Here is a 12,064-nt window from a genome sequence, read left to right as displayed (position 1 = left end):
TATGGTGTAGCAGATTTGCCCTTTGTCCACCTCTCGGACCCTCAGGTACCACTCCAAACACAGGGTAAAAGCACAATAACTTTATTTTGTTGTCACGTGCACAAAGCACCCTCCACTCCACACTACTCATGTAATAAATCACTACAATAATCACAAATCCTCCTTGCCCAGACACTTCGCCACCCTACCTCCCAGCTCAGCTCAATGTCTGGGCTTTCCCACAATCCTTTTATACACCCTGACCCGGAGGTGTTCCTGTCCAACAGTCCACAGTTCCTTATTCCTTCCGGGTCAGGGTAAACAGTCCTTTTCTTCACCCCGGGAGCACGTCGTTTCTTCCCGTAATGTGACCATGACGTACTCCCGGGTTATAGGGCACATACGAGCCTCCGAGTCCCCCTACTGCGACTCCTGGTGGCCCCCAATGTATCCAGCAGGGCTGTGTATAAAAACTACATAGTCCATGAGGCCCTGCTGGAACTCGGGGCACGTCCACGCTCCTGGGAGAGCTCCTCCTGGTGGCCTGGGGGTGAGGGCCAGAGTAAAAAGCCGGCAATCCATCACAATGGGTATACAAACACTCCAGCTCCTGTGATTATATAGTTTCAGAGATGACTTGTTCACTAAAATGAAAAACTGACTTGTGTATGAGAAAGACAAAATGCTCAGGTGTTTAGTTCAAAGACTGTGATAATCTCTCTAATTATCACTTGTCCATGACTCTCATTATCACTGGCATGTACACCCAAACAAAGACATCTGTGACAATGTCGTCACGTTAGTAATCAGTAAGATTTCCTGGGAAAAAAAAAATTGAATTTGTGGGATCAAATTATCGGTGGTATTCTGTTTAAGGTGACACAATAACATTTGATCAAAGAACGGAGAACAGGCCCACGTGTAGCACTGACTGGACAGGTATGTGATGAAGCCCCCTGGGGTTGTATAGCGAGATTAACAATAAGAGGATTTTTCTACCGAATACAGAATATAACAGTTTAATAAATGTGGTCACTGTAAAGTCTGTAATGCATTACCTTTGTTTGTCTGATGGTAGCTCAGTGGTTTGTCCTGCTTCCTCAGTGCTCTTGAACTGTGGGATCAAGTGCTGCCGTTGCAGGCTCTCTCCTTCTTATCATCTTATAATGGATAAGCAGATGGATGGTGGGATTAATTAAAGCAACACTTTAACGCAGCCTACTTACACATTTCTAAATGTCTTATTCTCTTATTCTTAGGAGCTGAAGTGACTTGCTCAAGGTCACAAGTCACTCATAGTAGGGACTGAGTCTGGTTTTACTGTCCAGCATGTTTAGCCGCTGGTCCCCACAGCCCAAGCAAAAAACAAACAGGCAGCAAATACAGACTTGAATCACAAACTCGATGGGAAAAGCAGCAATAAAGTGATAACGGCTGCAGCAGGCCTTGGACGCAATTTCCTAGTCTCACTAGTGTGACCTTCATCTGAATTTCATCCATCTTTTGTTTTGACCTTCACCAGAGGTGGATTTGCTTATATGCCTACGACAGAATTTACAAATTGCAGTTTTCTCTATTGTCTTTGTGCCTTCCATGCATACATTGCTAAACTTACTTAGTCCAATTTAGAGCACAAGATGGGAATCTGACTTGGGTGTGGAGTCAATGATTTAGCAGGGCCTCACACCCATAACCCTAACGCTGATGCCTTTGCATACAATCAGTAAGATTTAGTGGAGAGAAGAAAAGTGAATAGTCTGAAAGCAGTGTTAGAAGTGGGAACAAATTGTGAGAACATGCAAACTCCACACAGATGATGACTGGCCCTGTCATTTGAACCCAGGAGACTTGATCCACAGGGCTTTAGTACTAACTACTGTGGTAATTTTCAGTACAATGAATAGGAATTATGGCCTGTAAGACTAGTGCAGAAACAGGCAGTGAGGAATCAAAACCTTGTAAAGCAATAGACATGTTATTAAATAGAGCAATGGCAATTAGAACAAAAAATCTGTGCAGATGTGCTTTACATACAGAACACACTCAAACCCACGTAATCCAAGTCATGGTATTTGGGGGCCGTAGCATATGGACGCAAGACATAGAAATAAAAAAAAAAGTTCACAGGGTGTAGTCCACAGGACCCACTCTTGTACACAACCCACCCTCAGGCACATGTTTTCTGGGGTGGGAAGCACCACATGGAAGTGGAAGGGAGAGCAAACTTCACACAGACAACGGTGTATGAGCCAGTAGGAATGCACCATTGTGTTGTCCTAATGAATATTTACCCTTTCCAGATTTATGTCACATTAAAACATCCATCTTAATAAAAGAGTAACGACTGTTTGTGTGTCTGTGTAAGTACAGTATGTGACAGTGCAGTTGCTATGTCTCTGTCATTCCAACAGATGGCGAATCAGAAACATTTGCAGTCATAAAATGTATTGCATTTTCTAATGGCTACTTCAAGCATGATAATGCGCTATGTCACTAAGTAAAATGTTATCTCAAACTGGTTTCATAAACATGACGATGAGTTCAATGTTCTTCAGTGGCCTTTCCAGTCCCTGGATCATGTGGCAGAACAGGATATTCGCTCCACGACAGGGCAGCTGACAAATCTGCAGAAAATCAGCATGGACCGGAATCTTAAAAGAATGTCTCAAACATCTTGTGGAATCCATGCCATGAAGATCCGAGGGTGTTTTCAAAGCAAAAGAAGGCCCAACCCAGTAAAAGCATAGCGTACCTAATAATTTGCTCAATGTGTGTGCTTGTGAAACCTTTGGAATTATGTGGATTTCTTCATTACTTGCTGCTAAAAATGTGATCAGATCCCCAGCTGACAATAACAGACAAACACAAACCCTAACCCTCACAAACAATTAGACTTGAATTGTTTAAACATTCACAGCCCAGTCTGGAATATGGCCGTGAAGATTTGTAGTTAGTAACTGGCAGAACCTCCTTTAGCAGCGAAACCACCACCAAACATTTCCAGAAGCCGCCGGTCACACTTGCACAACAGTTAATAAGTTGGGGAAAAAAGCCAAGAACCCAGCAGCAACGCAGCATCAAAGAATCCACAACCACAACTACATGAAAGGTCAAGTCAGAGAAGATTTATGAATCAGAGCAGAGACAGCTAAAACAGGCCCAGCGAGAGGGGAGGAGAAGTCGTCACACCCTCGCAGGTGTTGGTTCACATTCCAACCCAGTTAATGAGTCCATACAAATTCCTTGCTCTCTCTGTAGGAATTTGCATTATTTTCTCCAGGTACTCCAGTTTCTCTCCCACATCACAAAGATGTGCACTGAACATGCATGACTGATTCTGAGTGTACCTCGATATGTTCTGCCATCCCATACAGGGATGGGTCCTCCCTTAGTCTAAACCAGGGGTCCCAGAGAGCTACTGTGGCTGCAGGTTTTCATTCTAACTCTTTTCTTAATTAGTTACCAGTTTTTGCTGCTAATGAACTATTTCCCTTTATTTTAATTGACTTTTCTTGATACTTTGACCGCTGAACTGATTCTTTTTTCCTTAAACGGCACCTAAACATAAATTTGATGTGAAGTGAGCCAACAGATGACCAACGAAGTTGGGGCCTCAAACTCCAACCAACTTCACTTCATTCAGTTTCTTAATTTGAAGCCAATTCTCGTTGCTAATTGAACACGTTATTTAATTCCATGGCACTCGCTCATTCTCCCATGGCAGACATTTCCAAAACTGTTGATTTTCTTTTTTAAGAGCGCTGGCCATCAAAATGTTTTGTGGACCTGAGCAGATCAATATTACTGAGGCCTTCGCCTTTCTTTATTTTCAGTTATTGCGTGATGGACGCAGGTTGTTGTTTATGTGTTGGTACATTTTGTGTCTTAATATTGTTTGGTTGCTAATTAAGGAAAAAAGAAATAATTAAGGGGCCTGAGTCTTAAGTTGTGTAAGGCAAAGAGTTAATTAGCAGCAAAATGTGGTCATTAATTAAGAAAAGTGTTAGAATGAAAACCTGCAGCCACAGTAGCTCTCCAGGACTGGAGTTGGAGATCCCTGGTCTAAACACTGCTAGGGAAAAACTGCAGATTGAGCTCCTTGGGACTCTGTGGTGGAATAAACTGGAACAAGGGGATGGATTGACATCAATCCCATTTTTACAGGGGTACAAAGAGTACTTTATTAGCCTCAAAAGAAGTCACTGAATCACAGAAGGCCTTTTCCCTAAGGCTTATGCACAAGTGTGAAGTAAAACACTAGGACTGGCCAGCAAAAGGATGACACAAAATGGTCACTTTCCTGAGCCACTGAGAGGCCACATCCCACATAGCCTTTATTGCGTTCAGCTCCTTTCAGTGTCATTCACCTCACTGGAGTTTCCAGAACCAATTCAGCTAAACTGAGCCCATTCAATAGGCCCGCACTTCTTTTCTACTCTACTAAATAAATGAAATGTGTGTGTGCGGTCCTGCTGACTACAAATGAATCGACTTTTTGTACTCCCACTATGCAAAGCAGAGAATGGCAGCCTTTATGCTGGTCAGCTGACTGCATGGCCTGTCGCTTCACTTTAAGGTCAGCAGCGCAGTGCATTGGGCTCGCTGTTCAGTGCCTTCATTAGGGCCGATTTCCATTTTTTTTAAAAAATCATCCGAGCAATGAGCAACCAACTGAAGGTAGCCTGGAGCCTGTCCTGACAATACTTGGTACAAGGTGGGAACCTATCTATTGTGGGGGACACCCACAGCAAGCCACATTTTTGTAATGGAGAGATCATGCAAACTCCATGTAGAGACCAGACCAGGATTAGAACTGTGAAGAAGCCCAAGCGAGCAGAGCGACAACAATGCAAACTCCATACAGAAAGTTATCAGACTAGGATTATAGCTGTGAGGCTGCAATGCTAACCATTGCACCACTCACTAGTGAAAGTCACGTCTTCACATCTAAAATTTGGCACACATTCAAAGCTGATGCTGAATCACTTGACTATGAATCACAAAGACAACTTTTTTTATTCACTCACTCATTGTAAAGAGCATTACATAGCGAAGTCATGTCATGCTTTCAGGAGATAAAAAGTTAGATTAGTTTTATACAGGCTGTGACCACAAGGGGGCGCAAGAGCTCCCTGAACCACAGGCACAGTAAAGCATCTCAAATTAAATGAATAAAATAAAGGCTTTTATTCTTCCAAACCACCTCTTCCCAGTCTTGATGATAATAAGCCACAATTATACAATAGATAAGCACAATAAACTGACAATTCTTTCTTCCTTTCGTCCTCCAGCTGAGTGTTGCCCACTTCCTCCCGACTCTGAATCCAAGAGCTATGGAAGCGGGCTCCTTTAATGGTGAACCTGGTGATGTTACACGGTCAGTTGGAAGCACTTCCGGGTTACAAGAAAACCAGGGAGATCCTCCCCCGGCAGCGCCTCTTACCGTCCCTCCGGAAACCCTACAGGGCTGCAGTTCTAGACCCCAATTCCCATGCAGCCCTGTAGGGTGTCCAGACTGGAACTCTACATGAGAACACTGCCACCTAGAATGGTGGGAGATGAATTGCTCCCCTGCTGGTTTCTGACGTCTTTGTGCATCCCAATCAGGATGGAATCATAAGGCATCCCTGTGAGGTATTGCTCCCACTTATTCCATCCTTCTGTTATGGTATCCCGGCCAGGTAAGAAATTCACCTCCATCCTGGGTGGGACACCCACTCATCCTGTGGGGCATCTACAGGGCTTAACTAACATCTGACTAGACATTGTCTGTGTGGAGATTGCATGTTCTTTATGTGTCTATGTCAATTTTCTTACAAATCCTCTTGTTTTCCTCCCTTGTCTCCAAACATATGTGGGTTACGTTAACTGGAAAATCCAAACTGGTCCTGTTTCTTCCTGCCTTGTGCTCTGTGCCTACAGGACAGGCAGTGCCCTAAAATAAAGAATCATGTTAGGTGACTGGATGATAGTGTCATTTAATGTTATATTTCTTACATTATAACCTGTTGAGTTCCTACTTCCATCTCCTGAACCTGCTTTCTTTTATTATATTAAATGGAGTTGTAGCATCAAGAGCAAGAAAGGAATCAACTTCAGATTGCTTTTCACTAATCACTGACATACTCCGACTCACTCAGATCAAGTCAACAAACAGACATCAGTCAATCTAAAAGAATTTCTTTTGATCAATTTCTCCATCCACCTGTTTTGTTAAATTAGATTTTTTCATAACAGGGTTAAATGGAGTTGTAATTGTTCCTAGCACATAATAAATGAACATAGGACTAAACATTAAGCATGAACCTAATAGGATGCTAGCCCAGCATGTAGTAGACATGCACACTGACTCATATGGAGCTAATTTAGATGTGCCAGTGAATGTAAAGCCTGACTTTGGATTCATTCATAGATCCATCCATCCATCCAACATCCCCAATCCATCCATCCATTTTCTGAACCAATATTTTAAATGACTGGGTTCCTAGAACCAGGAATCTAGCCTGGCAGCTTTGCACAGAAGCCAAGGACCAGTCATGGATATAGTATCAATCATCGGGATGTCTAGGCACCTGCCCACAATCTCTTCCTTTCTGGTTATCTGTGTGTCACCAAGTCATTTAAAAATCTGTCTTTGACTCATTTCATCTATCCATTCATTTTCTACACCAGAATTGTACACTACAGAGCCATGGATTCATTAGTCATAAAACCCAGTGAGCGGGGAAACAAGAATGCTTACAAAAATTACATAAAATATCATAAAACTATTAACATACACACATGTAAAGCACAGTTCATATACAGTATGCATGTATTTGCAAGAATGAACATTTTAAAATTTCCTTTAAACTTATCTGGAAGCCTGTGCAGTGATCTTAGAACTGGGGTTATACAGTATGGTGGTAATTAGTTCTAGTTATTATCCTTGTTAATGCTGTGTGTTGTATGTAAGTAAATCATAAGATATAACTTTGAATATACCATCCATCCATTATCCACCGCTTATCCAAGGTCGGGTCGCGGGGGCAGTAGCCTAAGCTGGGAAGCCCAGACCACCCTCTCCCCGGCCACCTCCTCCAGCTCCTCTGGAAGGACCCCGAGGCATTCCCAGGCCAGCCAGGAGATATAATCCTTCCAGCGTGTCCTGGGTCTGCCCCGTGGCCTTCTCCCAGTGGGACATGGCCGGAACACCCCCGCAGGGAGGCGTCCAGGGGGCATCCTGACCAGAGGCCCAAACCACCTCAACTGACTCCTCTCAATGCGGTGGAGCAGCGACTCTACTCCGAGTGTCTCTCAGATAACTGAACTCCTCACATAAATATACATTTTACATAACTATATACAATACATATTTGCTCTCTTTCTGATTTCTTCTAATTTTGACACTGCATGTTTTCTGGTCTGCAGCCACATTTTAATGTTAAAAGAAGGGCGCCTGTATAAACAGATCTTGCATTTCTATTTCATTTATAACATGAACAAAGTTATCCAATGCCAGTTGACACCATAAAAAAATAAAATAAAATAAAAGCATTGCCTAATTAGTTAATTCAATCTAATTAAAAATGATAATTCGAGTCAAATGATTGATCACAGCCAGACATGCTTACTGCCATTCCTACTTAATATAAACCTTGCTTATTTTGGCCATTACTATCAAAGTCAATTTACCAGACAAAGGTTCATCTAGAAAATAATTCCACAATAAAATGCAATTCCCGAATTAATCAAAAAAAAGTTATTGATGCCTGTCAGGCCTGGGAAGGAATACAAAACTATTTTTAAGACACTGGGACTCCACTGAATGACAATGAGAGCCATAATCTGCAAACTGAGAAACACCCGGAACAGTTGTGAATCTTTAGTGACCAGCCTGCCAAAAGTACTCTACAATAAGGGAGATACTTCAGACAAATCATATGGATTGATACAAACAGTTATTTGTCTTTTCCAAGGACAGTAGCTTTGGTATCATAAAAAAATCCAAAGAATGGCAGGCTTCATTTATTTCAAAATAGTTCAGTGTTCCCTGTTAGACAGACACTGGGCTTCGGGAGAGTAACAAGGTGGTAATTACTGTTAATCATAAAGATCATAACTGCTCATCTCTCACTTTCCTGGAAAAATCTGGATGATCCCTAATACGTATGGAGGAATATTTGATGGACAGATGAGACAAATATAGAACTTACTAGATAACACAAGTCCTATTATTTCCCATGTAAGGCAAAAACAGTATTTCATAGTCATACCAATAGTTAAACTTGGTGGGGTGAGTGTGATAGTGTGGGGATGCTCTGCTGCCTCAAAACCTGGATGACCTGGCATAAGTGAAGGACTCATGAACCATTCCCTACATCAGAAACTTGTTAGAGAGAATTTTAATTTGTTCATCCCTGAGCTGGAGCTGAAGTATAGATGGGTCCTGCAGCAGGACTATGATTCAAAACACAAAAGAATTAGAAGGTACCATTAGAACAATCTAGACGAGAACAGGCCATTCAGCCCAACAAAGCTTGCCAGTCCTATTGACTTAATTCTTCTAAGATAACTTCAAGTTTAGTTTTAAAGGTCCTACTGTCTACCACACATCTTGGTCACGTATTCTACATGTCTGTGGTTCTCTGTGTAAAGAAAAACTTCCTAATGTTTGTGTGAACTTTTCCCTTAACACTTTTCCAACTGTGTTCCCATGTTCTTGTTCATTTTAAAGCCACATTCTCTATCTACTGGAATAATTCTCTTCATAATTGTAAACATTTCAGTCATGTCTCCTCCTAGTCTTCTTTTGCTTAAACTGATTGTGCTCAGCTCTTTTATCCATCCATCCATTATCCAACCTGCTATATCCTAACTACAGGGTCACTGGGGTCTGCTGGAGCCAATCCCAGCCAACACAGGACGCAAGGCAGGAAACAAACCCCAGGCAGGGCACCAGCCCACCACAGGGCGCACACACACACACACACACACCAAGCACACACTAGGGACAATTTAGAATCGCCAATGCACCTAACCTGCATGTCTTTGGACTGTGGGTCAGCTCTTTTAATTTTTCCTAATCACTAATCCCCTGTAGCCCTGAAATCAACCTAGTCACTCTTCCCTGGAGTTTTTCAAGTGCTGCTATGTCCTTTTTGTATCTTTATCAGAATGGCTGAAAAGAAGCAAAGTTAAACTTTTGGACTGACCTAATCAAAAGTCTAAACCTAAATCTAGCAGAATCTGACAAGGGTAGTTGCGCTTGAAACCCTATCAATGTTTCTGAGTAAAAGCAATTCTGCAAGGAAGAGTGGGCTAAAACTTACTCCTTTGTTGTGAAAGACTGGTACTGAGTTATAAAAAAAAAAAAAAAAAAACTTTGGTTGCAGCCACTGCAGCTAAAGATGGTGCAAACAGTTATTACAGTAAGTGTAAGGAAGCATTCCCTTTTCATTTAAGTTTGACTCTTTCAGTCACAGTCTTTATATAATATTTGTTTAAAGACCAGAAAGCATCCAATCTTAAGAATTTCCAATAATGGGAGAAATCAGAAAGGGACAGATACTTTACAGAACTATGCATGCAAAGACTCAAGTGTACACCCATTTTTCGTACGCTAGACACAACATCCTCACAAGCACTTAATCCAGTTGTAAGCCACAGGGGCCTAAGAGTATTTTAAGAGCAATGGGAGCAAAGCATTTGTGAACGGCACGCACACATGCAGTCAGCCTAAATTGTTAACCAGCCTTTTTTACGCATGTTTGTTGATGTAGAAGGAAATCTAGAGTATAGGAGGAAAACCACATAGTCACTTGGAGAATGTGTGAACGTAATAAGAACAACGTCCAAGCGTCTGCTTCGAGCTCCACACGCTGCGCCGCTCTTTACGGGATATACAGGCGCGGGTATTGGGGTGTCGTCGCGCTTTAAGCACAGCCACTTGTAAAAGCAACTTTGCCATGTTGTGCAGAAAATTGTTTCCAATGTAGTTTCGCAAAAATCAAAGAGATTTGATTTCTCAAAAAGAGAGCTAAATCGCTTGAAATGACAGTGCTAAAGACTCGTAACACGTTTCACTTGCTATGCTTAGTATGCTTCGTTTACATTCATTTGCATTGAACTTCTCTGTGAAATGGCAATATTAAGTGCCTCAGACTGCCACCCGTTAAATAATCAAAATAAACACAAAACCCTAAAGAGCCATTCTTAACGTGCAAATGCTGCTGGTGCAGTTGTCGTGTACGCTCAAGCGTAAAAAAATAATAGATCAAATAGAAAAAAAATAAAAATTGTATTGGCCCGTACGGGGATCGAACCCGCGACCTTGGCGTTATTAGCACCACGCTCTAACCAACTGAGCTAACCGGCCACATACGTCACTTTATGTCGACTCCTATATCTCTATAGTTTTCAGGTAAAAAAAAAAGCCTAATAAAAATGTCTAGGTTGAATTTGTCTCTGGCAACTATAAATTGATTCCACACACACGACTGACCGTGCACTGTGATGCACTACCGTCTCACCTTATATTCGCCACTCTCGCTCTCGCGCACTCTTAAAATGAGCGGTTCTTTAATAGCACTTTACTGGATTGTGTGGTTCTTCTTTGAATCATTGCTTACCAAAGTGTCGTTCCATTCTGGAAACGATTCTTCACATATGAAATTGGTAATTTCCCCTTTGAAAAAGTTTCCAAAATTGAAACCTTTTAGGTGTGGTCGACTACTGATACTATCAAATTAAGAAAACCTGTTATTGTATGCAGTAAGAGTCTTTTGAAAATCAGAAACCCACTGGTATTTTACAAATCTGTTATAAGCTGCTCATGGCTATTTATTAAACCTGTCATGGTTCAAAATAAAAGTTCTTTCTAGAACATGTATGTGGATGGCTTTTTGGAGAATCAGAATGGTCCTCCTATGATATCACGCTGAAGAACCTTTCTGGCACCTTTGCTTTGAGTGCAGGCACTCACTACTATCCAGAGCAAACCCCAAACTAACCTCGATCCTCATCGATATAAACCTCTCCAATCATAGATAAATAAAAAGCTCTTATTATATACGAGTTCAGGTTTTGAAGGGTGGGGGCTATAGGATCAGTGCAGATGTATAATACGTCACATTAATGAGATATCATACATTTGATGTGTTACAATGCCGCAAAAAAGAAAAAGGCCAAACGGGTTATCATTCGGAAAGACAGCCCGGTGGTGCAGCGAATAACAGCACAAAATAAACATTACATACATATATGTAATTAAAAAAAAAAGATGTAAATAAAATATACTGCTTTGGTGAAAAGCATAATTTACATTTTCAAAAAAAAATAAGAACCAAACCAAACAATAATCAGAACAAGCACTGAACAAGACGCAAATAACTGGAGTTGAGACTAATAAAACCATTGTTACAGATTATCAGGTCAGGAACAGGCTAAAATCGCCGCTTCAAGCAGAAATGTGCAGTCCGATTCTGCGGTGTTACATAGAAGTGAACGACAAAGAGGAGGACAACGAGGTTAACGCTGGAAACAAGACGGATCAAACAACGCCACACCCGAACGAAGGGTCTTTTATTTTACTTGGAGGAAATCTGCGAACCCATAATGCTCAACATATCACCTTTTTACCACAAAGTGGCAAAGTCTTTTTACAAAAGCTGCGCTATCAAAAGTACTTTTATTTTCGCCGATGTGATTGCATCAGTCATCAAATAGTTAATTACATTTATTAAAATATACAAATAAACAAACAAGGAAAGATGATGTTGACCAGATATAAATTGTATCCCTGACTTGTTGACATATGTGATGTGCCTTGTGGGGCAGTGAGGTGAAGTGAGGGTAGCCTTTTGAGCTGCGACGTCAAGGGCCCGTGGAGGTCTTTTCCTACCTGACCTTTCACCCTGAGCTGCCAGGATTAGCACCTGCACCTCATGAGCCTATATAAAATTGGGTTAGAAAGGCGGATATATATACAATGAATACAATTTATGTTCGGCAGATAACAATGAGAGGGCAATAGTCTCAAACCACGTTAACACAATTCAGGGGGTATTGGGTTGGGATTAGATGACAGAGCCACACTGGGCTCAAG

The 12,064-nt window shown here is 41.5% G+C and overlaps 1 non-coding gene across 1 annotated transcript; it reads right to left on the bottom strand.

The window, feature by feature from the left end:
* Window positions 1–10,262: 10,262 nt before the first annotated feature.
* trnai-aau (transfer RNA isoleucine (anticodon AAU)) lies at window positions 10,263–10,336 on the bottom strand. Its single transcript has one exon. It is a non-coding gene; the product is annotated as a tRNA-Ile (tRNA).
* Window positions 10,337–12,064: the final 1,728 nt, after the last annotated feature.

The sequence above is a fragment of the Erpetoichthys calabaricus genome, chromosome 12 (genome assembly GCF_900747795.2).
Source record: "Erpetoichthys calabaricus chromosome 12, fErpCal1.3, whole genome shotgun sequence".
In the NCBI taxonomy this organism is placed as follows: Eukaryota; Metazoa; Chordata; class Cladistia; order Polypteriformes; family Polypteridae; genus Erpetoichthys; species Erpetoichthys calabaricus.
The sequence above is the reverse complement of the archived record's forward strand: the minus strand, read 5'-3'. Positions and strand labels throughout refer to the sequence as shown.